General features: G+C 37.2%; 1 long non-coding RNA gene across 5 annotated transcripts; it reads left to right on the top strand.

Moving 5' to 3' along the window:
* Positions 1-1,338: 1,338 nt before the first annotated feature.
* Positions 1,339-7,965, top strand: LOC113349868. Of its 5 annotated transcripts, none has more exons than XR_003360438.1 (5): positions 1,339-1,474; positions 2,636-2,842; positions 3,049-3,149; positions 4,445-7,400; positions 7,607-7,965. It is a non-coding gene; the product is annotated as an uncharacterized LOC113349868 (long non-coding RNA). The 5 variants fall into 5 exon arrangements; XR_003360440.1 differs by lacking the exon at positions 1,339-1,474 and having other exon boundaries at positions 1,481-2,842; positions 4,445-5,540; positions 7,194-7,400; XR_003360437.1 differs by lacking the exon at positions 1,339-1,474 and having other exon boundaries at positions 1,481-2,842; positions 3,049-3,111.
* Positions 7,966-14,702: the final 6,737 nt, after the last annotated feature.

Below are 14,702 nucleotides of genomic sequence, written 5' to 3'. Positions count from 1 at the left end.
TTTTTTCCGGTCCAAACCTCCTCTGGTATCTTTATATTTAATGGACTACTAGGTGTCCTATTGATTAGATAAGTAGCCGTCTCTGTTGCATGTGCCCAGAAGGTCTCGGGCAAACCAGAGTGCAACCTCATGCAGCTAGCACGTGCATTGAACGTCCAATTCATACGTTCTGCTACTCCATTCTCCTGTGGCATCCTTGGAACTGTCCTCTCCAAACGAATTCCATTTATAGCACATAACTGTAAGAATTCTGTTTTGTCATACTCACCACCGTTTTCTGACCTTAGACACTTCAACTTCAGACCAGTTTCTGTTTCAACCAAAGCTTTCCACTTCTTAAACACTTCATACACCTCGAACTTATTCTTCATGAAGTAAAGCCACACCTTCCTTGAGTGATCATCAATAAAGGTGACATAATATTGGAACCCGCTGTGAGATGCAACATCAATTGGTCCCCATACCTCATTATGAACCAAATCAAGTTTCTCAATTTTCAAGGCTCTGCCGCCTCTGCTGAAACTAACCCGTTTTTGCTTTCCAAAAACACAGTCTTCACAAAAACTCATATCAACAGACTTCACCTTAGGTAGATGTCCTCCCGAATATAGAATCTTCATGTTCTTCTCACTCATGTGCCCTAATCTTCTATGCCATAAGTTAGTGTCTTCACCACTACTAGCCACTGCTAAAGTAGTTCCATCTGAAGTCCGGTATAGAGTACCGACTCTAACTCCACGAGCTAATACTATAGCTCCTTTCTTCACTTTCCAATTGTGTTTCGTAAGCACAACTTCACATTCATCATCACAAACTTGGCCCACAGACACCAAGTTCTTCTTAAAATTTGGAACGTATCGTACATCCTTCAATTTCCATGTTCAACCGTTGACTTTCAAGATCACATCACCTAAACCAATGATGTCGCATGCTTCACCGTCACCTAAGAAAACTTGGCCATAATATCCTTCTTTATAAGAGGTCATAATACTCCTATCACCCGTTGCACGGAAAGAACTCCCGAGTCTATAATCCAAGACTTGTAACACCACTAAAAATCTCTACTCGGATCCGAAACGGAACTCAACCCATTTTAGTGGAAAGCTAGGACTGTATAGAGCGCGTGTGCGATCCTAATATAGGGTGTGTTTATCCCTGATGAGTACCTTAATCCAATACGATTAGTTTCTTCTTTTAAGGACTAGGTTGTCCCTTAGAAATATTAGGGTGCTTGTTTAGCAAAGGCAATGAAATTATCTAGAAACACTGAGCATGGTTAACACGTGTTTAAGAGAGCTTAAAGAATTTTGTTCTTTTTCTTTCTCTTTTCCTTCAGAACTCAAATGCCAGCCTTTCTTTTTGTTATCCACTTTCTTGTTTATTCCGTTCGATTTACTAAGACCAGACGAAGGAAAATTTGATTCTTGCTTTGAGATTTTGCTGATCCATTCTTGGAACACCGGTTACAATTCAGGTAGGGGATTTTCGTCTATTGAGTTTAATTTTATGTAACAATCTTTTCTGCCTAATTTGGTTTAAATTAAATGTTTTCTATCACTTTTTATGGCGTTGATGTATTTCTCTTTCAACGTTCTGGTGATGCATGTTTTACATCTTCAGTGATTTTTCGTTTATACGAATGAGCAAGCGGTGATTCGAGAAATTTTGCTAAACCCTCTTCAAGTTTTTTTCCGGTTTTTCAACGATCTGGTAAAATAATGATAAATTAGTTTGAAACCATCATTTCCCTGTGCTAGCCTTACTGTTTGAAATTGCACATTATTTTGAATGTCAAAAATGATTTTATAAAATTTAAAAGTGTTATACAGCAATCAGAGTTCAAATTTTCATCCCAAATCAAGTCTTGAATTAAATTTTTGAACTAACCTATGAGCTGTTTGTAAAAATCACCAAATGAATTTTACCCATTTTGTTTTAACACCATGCATGGCACTAGCTTTTGATATATATACACATATGTATTTCGTCCATTTAAATTGTTTCAAGCAGTACCAGTTTTGTTTAATTTACTCAAGTTTAAATTTTAATATTAATCTTTGATTCACGTATTTTCCCTCTTGTCCTTCTCTGTTTTACCCATCTAGCTTCTCATAAACTTTATGTTTAAAATGAAATAACGTGTCATGCATCGAGCTAGTGCTAATGGCTCCTAGTTTATGGTTTGATGATTACCATTTTCTTCAAAAATTGCATCTGATGCTACTGCTCCACTTATGCTTATTTTATAATTGATATGGTTGGTCTTTTTCTTCATTTTATAATTTCATATTTGATTGATACATTTCGAACTTAATAATTTTTGGCATAAAGGAAATGAAATGAAACCATACCAATGGATTTTGGGTTAGTTGCGTGAGTGATTTCGGTAAAACCATAAACCATTTGTTCGGTTTGATCTGTTTGGCCCTTCATATTAATGTTGTGTCACCGTTATTGATTTGGATATTCATATTACGATCTGGACATTTACTGTGTGACCATTTCTTTATAAAATTATGCTTTATTTCTCTGAACTTTCATTCCATTCTCTTATAAACTAAATGCATGAATCTCGGATTTCTGGACTGTTATAGCGTCATTGCTTATAGATTGAATTAACGAGATTTGAACTCAGAGTTTCGCTTTCACCTTGGGTTTCACTTGGATTTACCTTAAGAGATTTATTGAGCATGTTTTGGAAGGATCTTGGAAGGCTACAGGTGAATTTGTTAGGCCCATAGGGGCATCCCACAAATGTGGCTACCCGCGGAAGACCGTCCGGGACGGTGGCTGATATCCTGACTATCCTAACATTAGAGACTGGTCCTCACAAGTAACATACGTGAGTTACCTCACCTTTGAATGAAAAATATTCCATTTCTGCTATTAAGAATGAGTTTGGATTTGTCGAGCTTTATGTATTTTCTTAATGTGGACGTGCTAATTTCTTTACCATGAGTTACATTTTGATGGCTCTATCTTTCGGTACATTATTTCTTTACTCCTGCTGAGTTGTGTCTCACCCCGTTTTGTTTTGTTTTCCCACAGAGTACGAAGCAAGGTTGAGGCAGTAAGCTTGAGAAGAGCTTGCGGCCGGGAGCTTGAGCAAAAGTTGGTATTTTGCTTGTCTATAATGTATATATCACGGGGTAATCTGGGTAGTTTATTTTGTTGTTGTTCCATGTCATTTTGATGTATTTTTGTTGTATATATGATGGGAACTGGTAGAAAGTCTTTGTGTGGTTTGTAAGGAAAAACTTCGTCATGCCGCAAAAGATAGGTCTAATTTTGGTGCATAATGGTAAACTCATTTTGCTGTAATGGGACCTCCTTACGTATATATCTTAACACCTTTGGACTTCTACTTATATAATACAAAGTCATGGCTGGTGTCCCTTTCATCTTTAGCTTTGTCTCCACTAATATAAGATAGTTGAAGTTCTTTTTAAGATTTGTTTTATGCATAAAGCCACTGGTCTTATTACATAGTTGTGTTGGATTTAATAACAAGCACATGGGTACGCTCTCTATTTTTTGGTATTAAAATTGTTGTTATTTTAACATTTCTGTTTAATCCGTTTGTATTATACTAGTGTAATTTGAATGTGCTGGTCATTTTTAGTACTTGGAGAGTATTTTTTTGAAACCCTTTTTTTCCCCATGATGATGGTGTCTAGCAAAATGAGAATTGTATTTTATAAACTCGTAATGGACTAAGTTTTAAACTTTTACCATGTCCCAAATTTTCGTATTGAGACTCGATACCTTTCAAACTTCTGTGGCGTAACTAAAATTTTAATCTACCTACTGTGTGCATAAACTTTGAGAATGAACTGTGTTGTTTCTCGTATTTAGTGTGTATTTGCTTCGTTTTGGGCATTTTTCCTGGTCTTAAATTTGTAAAAAAAAAATTTTAGCTTTCGAGTGACGTTCTAGGGGTTTGCCTTGCTAATCGGGTTGAAAACCGACCCGTTTGGAAGGAAATTTCCCCGATCCGTCACAGTTGGCATCAGAACAAAGGTTCCGATTTATCGGGACTGTGTTTGGTTTTCTTTTTTATTATAACGATTGATTTAGTAAAGATTTATTTGCATACTTATATTCTGGATCTTTTGGTGCATCGTGTGTAAGTCTGTTTTAAGAGTCTTTCCATTTTTACTACTGGATTGTGATCCGTATGTATGGTATGAATTTATAAATGTTTTTGATTGTGTTACTGGTTAGTTATGAAATTCATGTAGTTGATATAAGTTAGTAAAAGTATTTTTAAGTTCAAAATCTTCATCTGAACTCACGGATTTTGTTTAAAAGGGTCACTCGATTTTGTCATTTTGTTTTGGGATTTGAGGAAAACCCATAAACCGTGATATACATATTAATGCGCTTGTTAGTAATGAACATTACTAATAATTTCTAACTCTATAAATGTCTGTTTATTGTGAAGATGCCTCCGAAGACTATGAAGCTTAAAGGTGTGGCTTCAGCAAGAAATGGTGGAGCCAAGAATATCATTATGGTAAAACATCTGAAATCATGTTGTGAGCACTTAGCACAAACTGCACAGACCATAGTTTGTGCCGTTGCGCACCAGAGTCAGTTGCGACCTAGTAGTGCTATGGACTTGAAGGAATTTAGGAAAGTGATTGGTGATCGAGAGTTTAATGGTATGGAAGAACATATAGGAGCTGACAGGTGGTTAATGAGTATGAAAAAGGAGTTCGACGCACATGTAGTAGATGGGGAAGATAGAGTACGCTTTGCTACGTATATGTTTCAAGGAAATGCAGATGATTGGTTGGATTCAGAGAAGCGAATGAAAAATGTGATGGATATGTCATGGGAACAGTTTGAAAATTTATTCCTTGACAAATATTTTCCGCCTACAGCAAGATCTTTGAAGTGTGCCGAGTTTGCAGTGTTGAAGCAAGGAGATATGACGGTCACACAACTAGATAAGAAATGTTTTGAGCTAGAGAGTTACGGGAAACACTTAGTCGAAACGACAGAGCTGAGGGCTCGAAAAATTTAGGGTGCTTTGAAGGCTGTGATTCGTGATAGAGTTGTCGTAGTTGGACTGAAGACATACAAGGAGGTTTTTAATTCTGCATTGGCGGTTGAGGCTAGCTTGATGCAAAGTCAGAAAGAGAGACAAGAGCGAGACCAAAAGAAGAAGACTAAGGAGCGAGATAGAAATTCATCACCACAACGGAAGCGCCCACGAAATGACAATGCAACCAGGAGAGGCAAGAGGACTGAATGTTACCGTTACGGAGAAGATGGCCATTATGCTAGAGACCGCCCCTTACCCGCAGATCAGAGACCGCCCCTTCCCGCAGATCAGAAGCCGCAAATTGTGAACCAAACTCCCAATCAAAATGCTCGAAGGCATAACTTCGATGGGAAGCAACAACATTATCCACGAGGAAATGCTACTCCATTCCAGTCAAGACAACGTCAGCCCAACACAGAAGGAATTATTCAAGGGAAGTTGAACCATTTCGTCGAGACTAAAGAGGAAGCGGAGGACCCTGTGGTCAAAGGTAATCCTCATTGCTCTTAGTTTGGTTTTGAATTTCAGGAGAAATTCTTTTTTTAGGGGTTGATGGTGTAACACCACTAAAAATCTCTACTCGGATCCGAAACGGAACTCAACCCATTTTACTGGAAAGCTAGGACAAGAGCGCGCGTGCAATCCTAATGTAGGGTGTGTATATCCCTGATGAGTGCCTTAATCCAGTACGAGTAGTTTCTTCTTTTAAGGACTAGGTTGTCCCTTGGAAATATTAGGGTGCTTGTTTAGCAAAGGCAATGAAATTATCTAGAAACACTGAGCATGGTTAACACCTGTTTAAGAGAGATTAAAGAATTTTTTTTCTTTTTCTTTCTCTTTTCCTTCAAAACTCAAATGCCAGCCTTTCTTTTTGTTATCCACTTTCTTGTTTATTCCGTTCGATTTACTGAGACCAGACGAAGGAAAATTTGATTCTTGCTTTGAGATTTTGTTGATCCATTCTTGGAACACCGATTACAATTCAAGTAGGGTATTTTCGTCTATTGAGTTTAATTTTATGTAACAATCTTTTCTGCCTAATTTGGTTTAAATTAAATGTTTTCTATCACCTTTTATGGAGTTGATGTATTTCTCTTTCAATGTTCTGGTGATGCATGTTTTACATCTTCAAGGATTTTTCGTTTATACGAGTGAGCAAACGGTGATTCGAGAAATTTTGCTAAACCCTCTTCAAGTTTTTTCCTGTTTTTTTCAACGATCTGGTAAAATAATGATAAATTAGTTTGAAACCATCATTTCCCTGTGCTAGCCTTACTGTTTGAAATTGCACATTATTTTGAATGCCAAAAATGATTTTATAAAATTTAAAAGTGTTATACAGCAATCAGAGTTCAAATTTTCATCTCAAATCAAGTTTTGAATTAAATTTTTGAACTAACCTATGAGTTGTTTGTAAAAATCACCAAATGAATTTTACCCATTTTGTTTTAACACCATGCATGGCACTAGCTTTTAATATATATACACATATGTATTTCGTCCATTTAAATTGTTTCAAGCAGTACCAGTTTTGTTTAATTTACTCAAGTTTAAATTTTGATATTAATCTTTGATTCACGTATTTTCCCTCTTGTCCTTCTCTGTTTTACCCATCTAGCTTCTCATAAACTTTATGTTTAAAATGAAATAACGTGTCATGCATCGAGCTAGTGCTAATGGCTCCTAGTTTATGGTTTGATGATTACCATTTTCTTCAAAAATTGCATCTGATGCTACTGCTCCACTTATGCTTATTTTATAATTGATATGGTTGGTCTTTTTCTTCAGTTTATAATTTCATATTTGATTGATACATTTCGAACTTAATAATTTTTGGCATAAAGGAAATGAAATGAAACCAATGGATTTTGGCTTAGTTGCGTGAGTGATTTCGGTAAAGCCATAAACCATTTGTTCGGTTTGATCTGTTTGGCCCTTCATATTAATGTTTTGTCACCGTTATTGATTTGGATATTCATTTTACGATTTGGACATTTACTGTGTGACCATTTCTTTATAAAATTATGCTTTATTTCTCTGAACTTTCATTCCATTCTCTTATAAACTAAATGCATGAATCTCGGATTTCTGGATTGTTATAGCGTCATTGCTTATAGATTGAATTAACGAGATTTGAACTCAGAGTTTCGCTTTCACCTTGGGTTTCACTTGGATTTACCTTAAGAGATTTATTGAGCATGTTTTGGAAGGATCTTGGAAGGCTACAGGTGAATTTGTTAGGCCCATAGGGGCATCCCACAAATGTGGCTACCCGCGGAAGACCGTCCGGGACGGTGGCTGATATCCTGACTATCCTAACATTAGAGACTGGTCCTCACAAGTAACATACGTGAGTTACCTCACCTTTGAATGAAAAATATTCCATTTCTGCTATTAAGAATGAGTTTGGATTTGTCGAGCTTTATGTATTTTCTTAATGTGGACGTGCTAATTTCTTTACCATGAGTTACATTTTGATGGCTCTATCTTTCGGTACATTATTTCTTTACTCCTGCTGAGTTGTGTCTCACCCCGTTTTGTTTTGTTTTCCCACAGAGTACGAAGCAAGGTTGAGGCAGTAAGCTTGAGAAGAGCTTGCGGCCGGGAGCTTGAGCAAAAGTTGGTATTTTGCTTGTCTATAATGTATATATCACGGGGTAATCTGGGTAGTTTATTTTGTTGTTGTTCCATGTCATTTTGATGTATTTTTGTTGTATATATGATGGGAACTGGTAGAAAGTCTTTGTGTGGTTTGTAAGGAAAAACTTCGTCATGCCGCAAAAGATAGGTCTAATTTTGGTGCATAATGGTAAACTCATTTTGCTGTAATGGGACCTCCTTACGTATATATCTTAACACCTTTGGACTTCTACTTATATAATACAAAGTCATGGCTGGTGTCCCTTTCATCTTTAGCTTTGTCTCCACTAATATAAGATAGTTGAAGTTCTTTTTAAGATTTGTTTTATGCATAAAGCCACTGGTCTTATTACATAGTTGTGTTGGATTTAATAACAAGCACATGGGTACGCTCTCTATTTTTTGGTATTAAAATTGTTGTTATTTTAACATTTCTGTTTAATCCGTTTGTATTATATTAGTGTAATTTGAATGTGCTGGTCATTTTTAGTACTTGGAGAGTATTTTTTTGAAACCCTTTTTTTCCCCATGATGATGGTGTCTAGCAAAATGAGAATTGTATTTTATAAACTCGTAATGGACTAAGTTTTAAACTTTTACCATGTCCCAAATTTTCGTATTGAGACTCGATACCTTTCAAACTTCTGTGGCGTAACTAAAATTTTAATCTACCTACTGTGTGCATAAACTTTGAGAATGAACTGTGTTGTTTCTCGTATTTAGTGTGTATTTGCTTCGTTTTGGGCATTTTTCCTGGTCTTAAATTTGTAAAAAAAAAAATTTAGCTTTCGAGTGACGTTCTAGGGGTTTGCCTTGCTAATCGGGTTGAAAACCGACCCGTTTGGAAGGAAATTTCCCCGATCCGTCACAAGACTCATCTTGCTTGTCCTCAGAAAGTAGTAGAAAACCTTCCGTAATCACCTTCTTGTTATCAACAAAGACCTTCATCGGTTCCGCAGCTTCAACTAAGTTGACCTCTTCTTGATTACCTTTGTTTCCACCATTATTAGCACCTTTGTTTTCCGGAAAATCGTGCTTGAAGTGTCCTACTTTCTTACACGCCCAATACTCAACAATGCCTCTAGTCCGAGATTGAGATCTCCCCCTAGACTTTCCTCTAGACTTCCATCTAGATTTGTTGTTGTTGTTACGATTTGAACTCCTGCCTCTATCTTCTCCTGTAAACTTAAGACCGAGCTTGAAGTACCAGAACCATAACCTTGTTCTATTCTTCTTTCCTCTTCAGCGATCAACCTTTGCTGCACATCATCAAGCTTCAACTTCTCGCTCCCTGCAGAATTACTAATAGTTGTTCTTGCGGTTTCCCAACTTTTTGGTAATAACGATAACAATCTTAAAGCTTGAACTTCATCATCAAAAGTAATACTAACTTTTGAAAGCTGAGAAATAATTAATTTAAACTTCCCAAGATATGCTGAAATCGCTTCGCCTTCTTGCATCTTCAGATTAGATAATTGTTCGCACAACATAATATTCCCTGAGGCTGATGACTTTTGATACAACTTTTCAAGTTTATCCATAAGATCCTTCGTACTAGTTTCCTCTTGTACGTTATTGTAGACTTCCTCCGTTAGACATCTACGGATCACGGCTACACACTTGCGATCAAGAGTTGTCCATTCATCGTCTTTGCGTGCTCCCTTTTTCGCAACTCCACCCAATGGACCAGCAAGGTCTTTCTAATATAGGTAGTCTTCCATATGAAACTTCCAAAACGCAAAGTTCTTTCCATTAAAAACTTTAACCCTAGCTACTGTACTTTCGTTATTATCACCCATAACTCCCACTCAAATCGTACTACGATAAACCCTAAAGCTCTAACCCGAGCTCTGATACCAGTTTTCAGGATTTGCTTATGGAATCACTGACAACCGCGGAATAACGGATCTTGAGATATTATGATGAATAATAAGGAAACCAAGCACAAGCAACTATAATAATACGAGAAAGATAAATCAACTTACAAGACACAAGATTTATAGTGGTTCGACCAATACGTACAAATTGTATATATTGTCTACGTCCACTTTGAGCTGCACCAACTCAAATCCATTATGAAGAAAAACGATTACAACGTCGTGTGAATCCCACCAAACTCTTGGTTACACCGCAACAATTACTCGAAACGATAATCTTGTCTCTTGTTCCACACCAATATACTACGAAACCCTAGCTTTTTACCCTAAAAGCTATACGAGAAAGAACTCTCTTTTCTCTCTAAAACAATTTTCTTCACACAATTCTACAAGGCCTAATTACCTATTTATATAGGTTACAAACTTGGCCACCAAGAATTCTAACCGTTTTAGAAAACTCCTTTCCCAAAACAGTCACGGCTAACTTAGGAAATAATTAGTCTTCAATTAACTAACACCTATCATACTTGGTGTAGTCACTTCTCCCCTATTCTACTATGTTATTGATTTAATTCTTAGTGGAGCGTCAAAGGCTATCCGGTATCTTTATGAGATCCGCGGTTCTGCTTTCCCAAATGAGAAACGTGTTAGGAGCGCGTTCCTAGCATGCAAAAACCTCGTTCCCAACATTAAGAACAGTGTAATTTCCTAGCAAGAATGAAGAGAATTGTTGGTATTTGATTTAGGGTTTGCTTTCTTTACACGGCAGCGAAGGCGCAGTTTGGTTTCATTCTTAAAGGAGAAATCTACACTATTTATAAGGATACGTCCATTGAGATTGGGGTTTAACTTATTACCCTTGATTATCCAATCTAACTGCTGCTGCGTGTCCATTAACTGCCCGTAGTTGCTCACCAACTTGTGTGTTATTGTGACACGTGAAATATTTCCCTTTCAAAACCATACGGGATCTTTAATTGCATCAGTTAAGTGTCCTTAAGCGTTGTTCCCCGTAGATGATTGATCCAACATAAGAAAACTATCCTCCGAAGTGGATTACCCATTACTTTACAACATAAACACCTGATGTTACCCCTCCATCCTCCCCTACACCTCCACCTCCACCTCCACCTCCACCTCCAAGTTCACAAGAACAGGAAACACTAGCACAAATGCGAGTTCAGAGTACAAACAAACACAAAAAGCAAAAGAGGTCAGTGAATGAGATATATTCCTGCACTTAAGTCACATTTTCTAAATATTTATGTACTTGTCTTATTTCTTGATTATAATATTGAAAAATTGGTAATATAACTAATATTTCTGAAAAAATATAATTCACGGTATCTCATTTCCTGAAAATTTTACGATCCCCGCTTCCGTCCTCGCTCCCGCTCCCGATATCGTTCCCGTTCCTGGCTAAGATTTAATTTGCTTATCGTATCAACTTAAGCAAAGGATTGCCTGAAAAGAACGTATTAAGATAGTGTGTATTTGCAAGTAATGTGATGTGCCACAGTTTCAATAAACGAAAATAAAATTTACCAAGAGCTTCACTAGGGGAAGAAAAGGCATGCACGTGACTTCTGTTTTTCCAGGCTTGACCCATGTTGATGATGAGAAAGACAGTCCTTCAAAAAATTTTGCCTTTGGCATGATTCTGATTTCTCCATTCTGCCCCCCTGCAAATCTGCAATAAAAGACCTCTTTTCTGAAAATGACCTATCAATTCCAAAAACAGTCAATTTTTTTTATTTTAATTTAAACAGTCAATTTATTATCCTTGTATCTTATTTTACTGTTTTATGCTGACAAACTCTAATATAAATTCATCATCCATCACCACAACACTTTCATATAACCACAACCTACTCTTCTTTCTTTTCATGACTCCAGTAGTTCTGCTTCAAGAAGCAGCGCAGCTTCATCATTATTAACCCTAATAAATCTCTCCTTTACTACAAGTTCGTGTTTCAGAACTCTCAGTTGGTGATGATGGTGTATATGTTTTGGAAAATGATATACAGCCGGATGAAGATGATGCTGGAAACTAGTGTTTTTGTATAAGTAAGTATATGGCGATATCTTAACTGAGCTTTTATATGATCTACTACTTTTGTAATGAGAGAAGGAGTTTTCTTGACCTTGCAAGTCCGAAAATCTAAAATTTCAGAATGTGGCCGCTCTCTACACCCTTCAAACAACTTCAACTGGAAGTTTCTAGTTTTCTCTTTGTAGTAGTTTCTATCTCCTATCTATCCCTCATGAGCTTTACTATTTCCCTCTCATCTCTCTTTCTTCAACCAGCTTTGGAAGCATGCATTATTATGTAATTATCTTTCTTGTTTCTTGTAATAACAAGTGTATCTTCAAGGTTAAAAGTGAAATGAAAAATTCGGCTTGAAGTTGTTGGTTTTTTGTGTGTACTGTTCAGACGACATTTCATATTACCATGCATTGATATTCTTAAGAAGAATAGATAGTTCTCCTCCTGCAGCTTTTGTCGTGATCGTATAGCCACTGGAAACTGGAACCCTATTAGTGAGTTTCGAGTATAATACAAAGTAGTTAGTTTCAATTTTCAAAAGCTAAAATGTGAAAGAGAATCTTGGTGAAGATAATTTATAGACTTTAAGTTCTTAGATTTTTGGTTGTATGAGATGGATTGTAATTTGTAAGGTTTGTCCATCATTATTCCTTTATTATCTAGATCGAATATGGAAATTGGTTGCTTTAAAAAGGATACAAGGAGATTGACAATCAGTTTTGTGTTGCAAGAATTATCTAAAGCTCTTTGGGTGATTGGAAAACTTTAATTGTACTGTTAAGTGTTGAGATTCAGCGGATATGAAACTAGTGACAACTGTAAAACAGAAACCTGTGATGTATGAACATCTAAATTCACTTGGCAGTGGCATTCCATGACTGTGCCTCCCTAAGACGTATCATACAAGGTTGGGTAGAGACTAGAGATCACCTTAGATCTATCGCAGCCGAAACTCAATCAGATGCTATTTCAGCTTCTAGAAATCGTCTTGTTGTCCCTGGTCGTGGAGCTGCGTTACGGCTTCTGGTGCCGACTGGAGTCACCCAAATGAAACTCTCCAAGGAGCCATTTGCATGAGAGAATGGAATTGCAACAATCCTTGCGCAACATTAACAACCCCTTGCCTGGGAAAGTTGGTGTTGTTGTATTTTCTCCAAGTCGGGTTCATGAATTCTACATGGAGATAACTTTTCATACCGAGAGCATAGTCATTGCCTTTCTCATATCTACTCACATCCACCGGTCCAACCAAACTTTCCTATTTCTTGGGGAGGGTTTTGGATCAGCTGATGGTGACTGATTGTACCTTCTGGTTCTTTCATTGTCCTCGCTCGCGAGGAGATAGAAATTACAACTGCTCGAGAGGGAGCTGGGGATCAGCCCCATGAGGTAGCTTTGACGTGTCAGACTAATATGCACAGGCCTAGAATTGATGTAACACAGGCCGAGCTTATTCCACATTTATATTGGTGGTGGCAGGAGAGGACTGAGATCGTTGGAAGTTGGAAAGAGAAGGTTTATGGAATGCTTAATGTGATACTGAGCGCGAAATCAAGGAGAGTTCTGGTTGCAGTAACCGATGAAGAACTCTTTGCAGCTTGAGAGTGAGGAGAGGATGATAAGTGCTGGTGACGATGATGGGGAATACGGGGATGTATTAACTGCTGAGGAGATGAGTCAATTAGATTCAGCTCTGTGGATCGGAAGCTGAGATAGTTTTCGTGAAGATGAGAAGCCTAGATCTTTTTAAAGCCTAGACAATGGGATGTTCCAGTTGTAACACTGAAACCAATGGGGTTGTAAACAGTAAGAGTTGGTTTGTATGGGAAAAAAGGAATCTTGGAATTGTTGTTATGATCCTGTGGGCTCCCACTGCTGGTATGAATTTCATTCTCCATTGTGATTCTCCTTTTATGGAATTATACTCTGATTGGATAGCAGGCTCATGCGGTAATTCAGTTATTGAGGTAATGGCTACTAAGTGTTGATTTATCTGGAAGGGGGATCCTCCAAAATAAATCTAGCATTAGTTTACAGACCTCCTTAGCTATTCAGCAACATCTAAATTACTGGTCTCCACCTATGAATACTCTGTAAAACTTACATACTGAAATCTATGGTGCTTCTAGGATTAATACTGCCCATGGGATTGCCAGAGTAGTAACATAGTTCAATAGAGGAAGCAGGCACATTTCCACGGGGAGTAGTTAAACATCTTATACTTCAGCACACTATCTTTGTTAACTCTCACCAGGTGTGGTTGTTTTTGTGTTTTACTGTGGAAATGTGCCTGTTGTACTTGTGTAACACTTTGCAAATGAAACAATCAACATTTGAATTTTGAAGCATCCCCGGTTAGAGTAAAGAACTCTTACAACCCTAAAGTTTCAGGCACCCTCGTAACAATGTGCCAAGAGATATGACTGAGGCTGTATTAACCAGCATATTGCTGAAGAGGAACGTTACCATGGTGGACATTTTTGTCACCCAAATGCTTAGTCAATTTGATATTTTTGCGAACTCTCTACAGATTTGGGCATCTCCATACGTTGTTGGCTTGTTGCTACTAGTGAAGTTAGTATATGTTTGACTTTGTATCCTCAAAGGCCAAAACTCTGGAGTAGAAATTCAGCAGGAACTTGATCATTTACTCTGTAGATAAGGTTGAGAATGTTGGAGGTGCGAATCCCATTATCTTGCTTCAAAAAAAAAAAAAAAAAAAATAGTTTGAAAATATTTAACAGTTTCCACTACTAGTTATTATAGTTAACGCAATTCATCATTTAAACCTTTCAGGTTTTTAGTTACTTAGAAGTTAGAACTATACATCGAAAAGGTGTCTTGTTTTTTCACAATCGTTTTGTATCTTGGTAATTGGTATTATACCTCACACTGGATGTGATAAAAGTGCTGCCTATGTTATTTCTATAATGAGTGGGGCCATCTCGCACTCATCTTAATACAATCTTTTCAATATTAATTCTGGTGAGCCAGCCCCTGAACACAAAAAATATCATCCAGGTTTTGATATTTCCCAGAGATCTTTTATTATGATTTTCACCCTCTTTTTTACCTTGGACAAGAAAAG

Source organism: Papaver somniferum, chromosome 2 (assembly GCF_003573695.1).
Source record: "Papaver somniferum cultivar HN1 chromosome 2, ASM357369v1, whole genome shotgun sequence".
Classification (NCBI taxonomy): domain Eukaryota; kingdom Viridiplantae; phylum Streptophyta; class Magnoliopsida; order Ranunculales; family Papaveraceae; genus Papaver; species Papaver somniferum.
The sequence above is the reverse complement of the archived record's forward strand: the minus strand, read 5'-3'. Positions and strand labels throughout refer to the sequence as shown.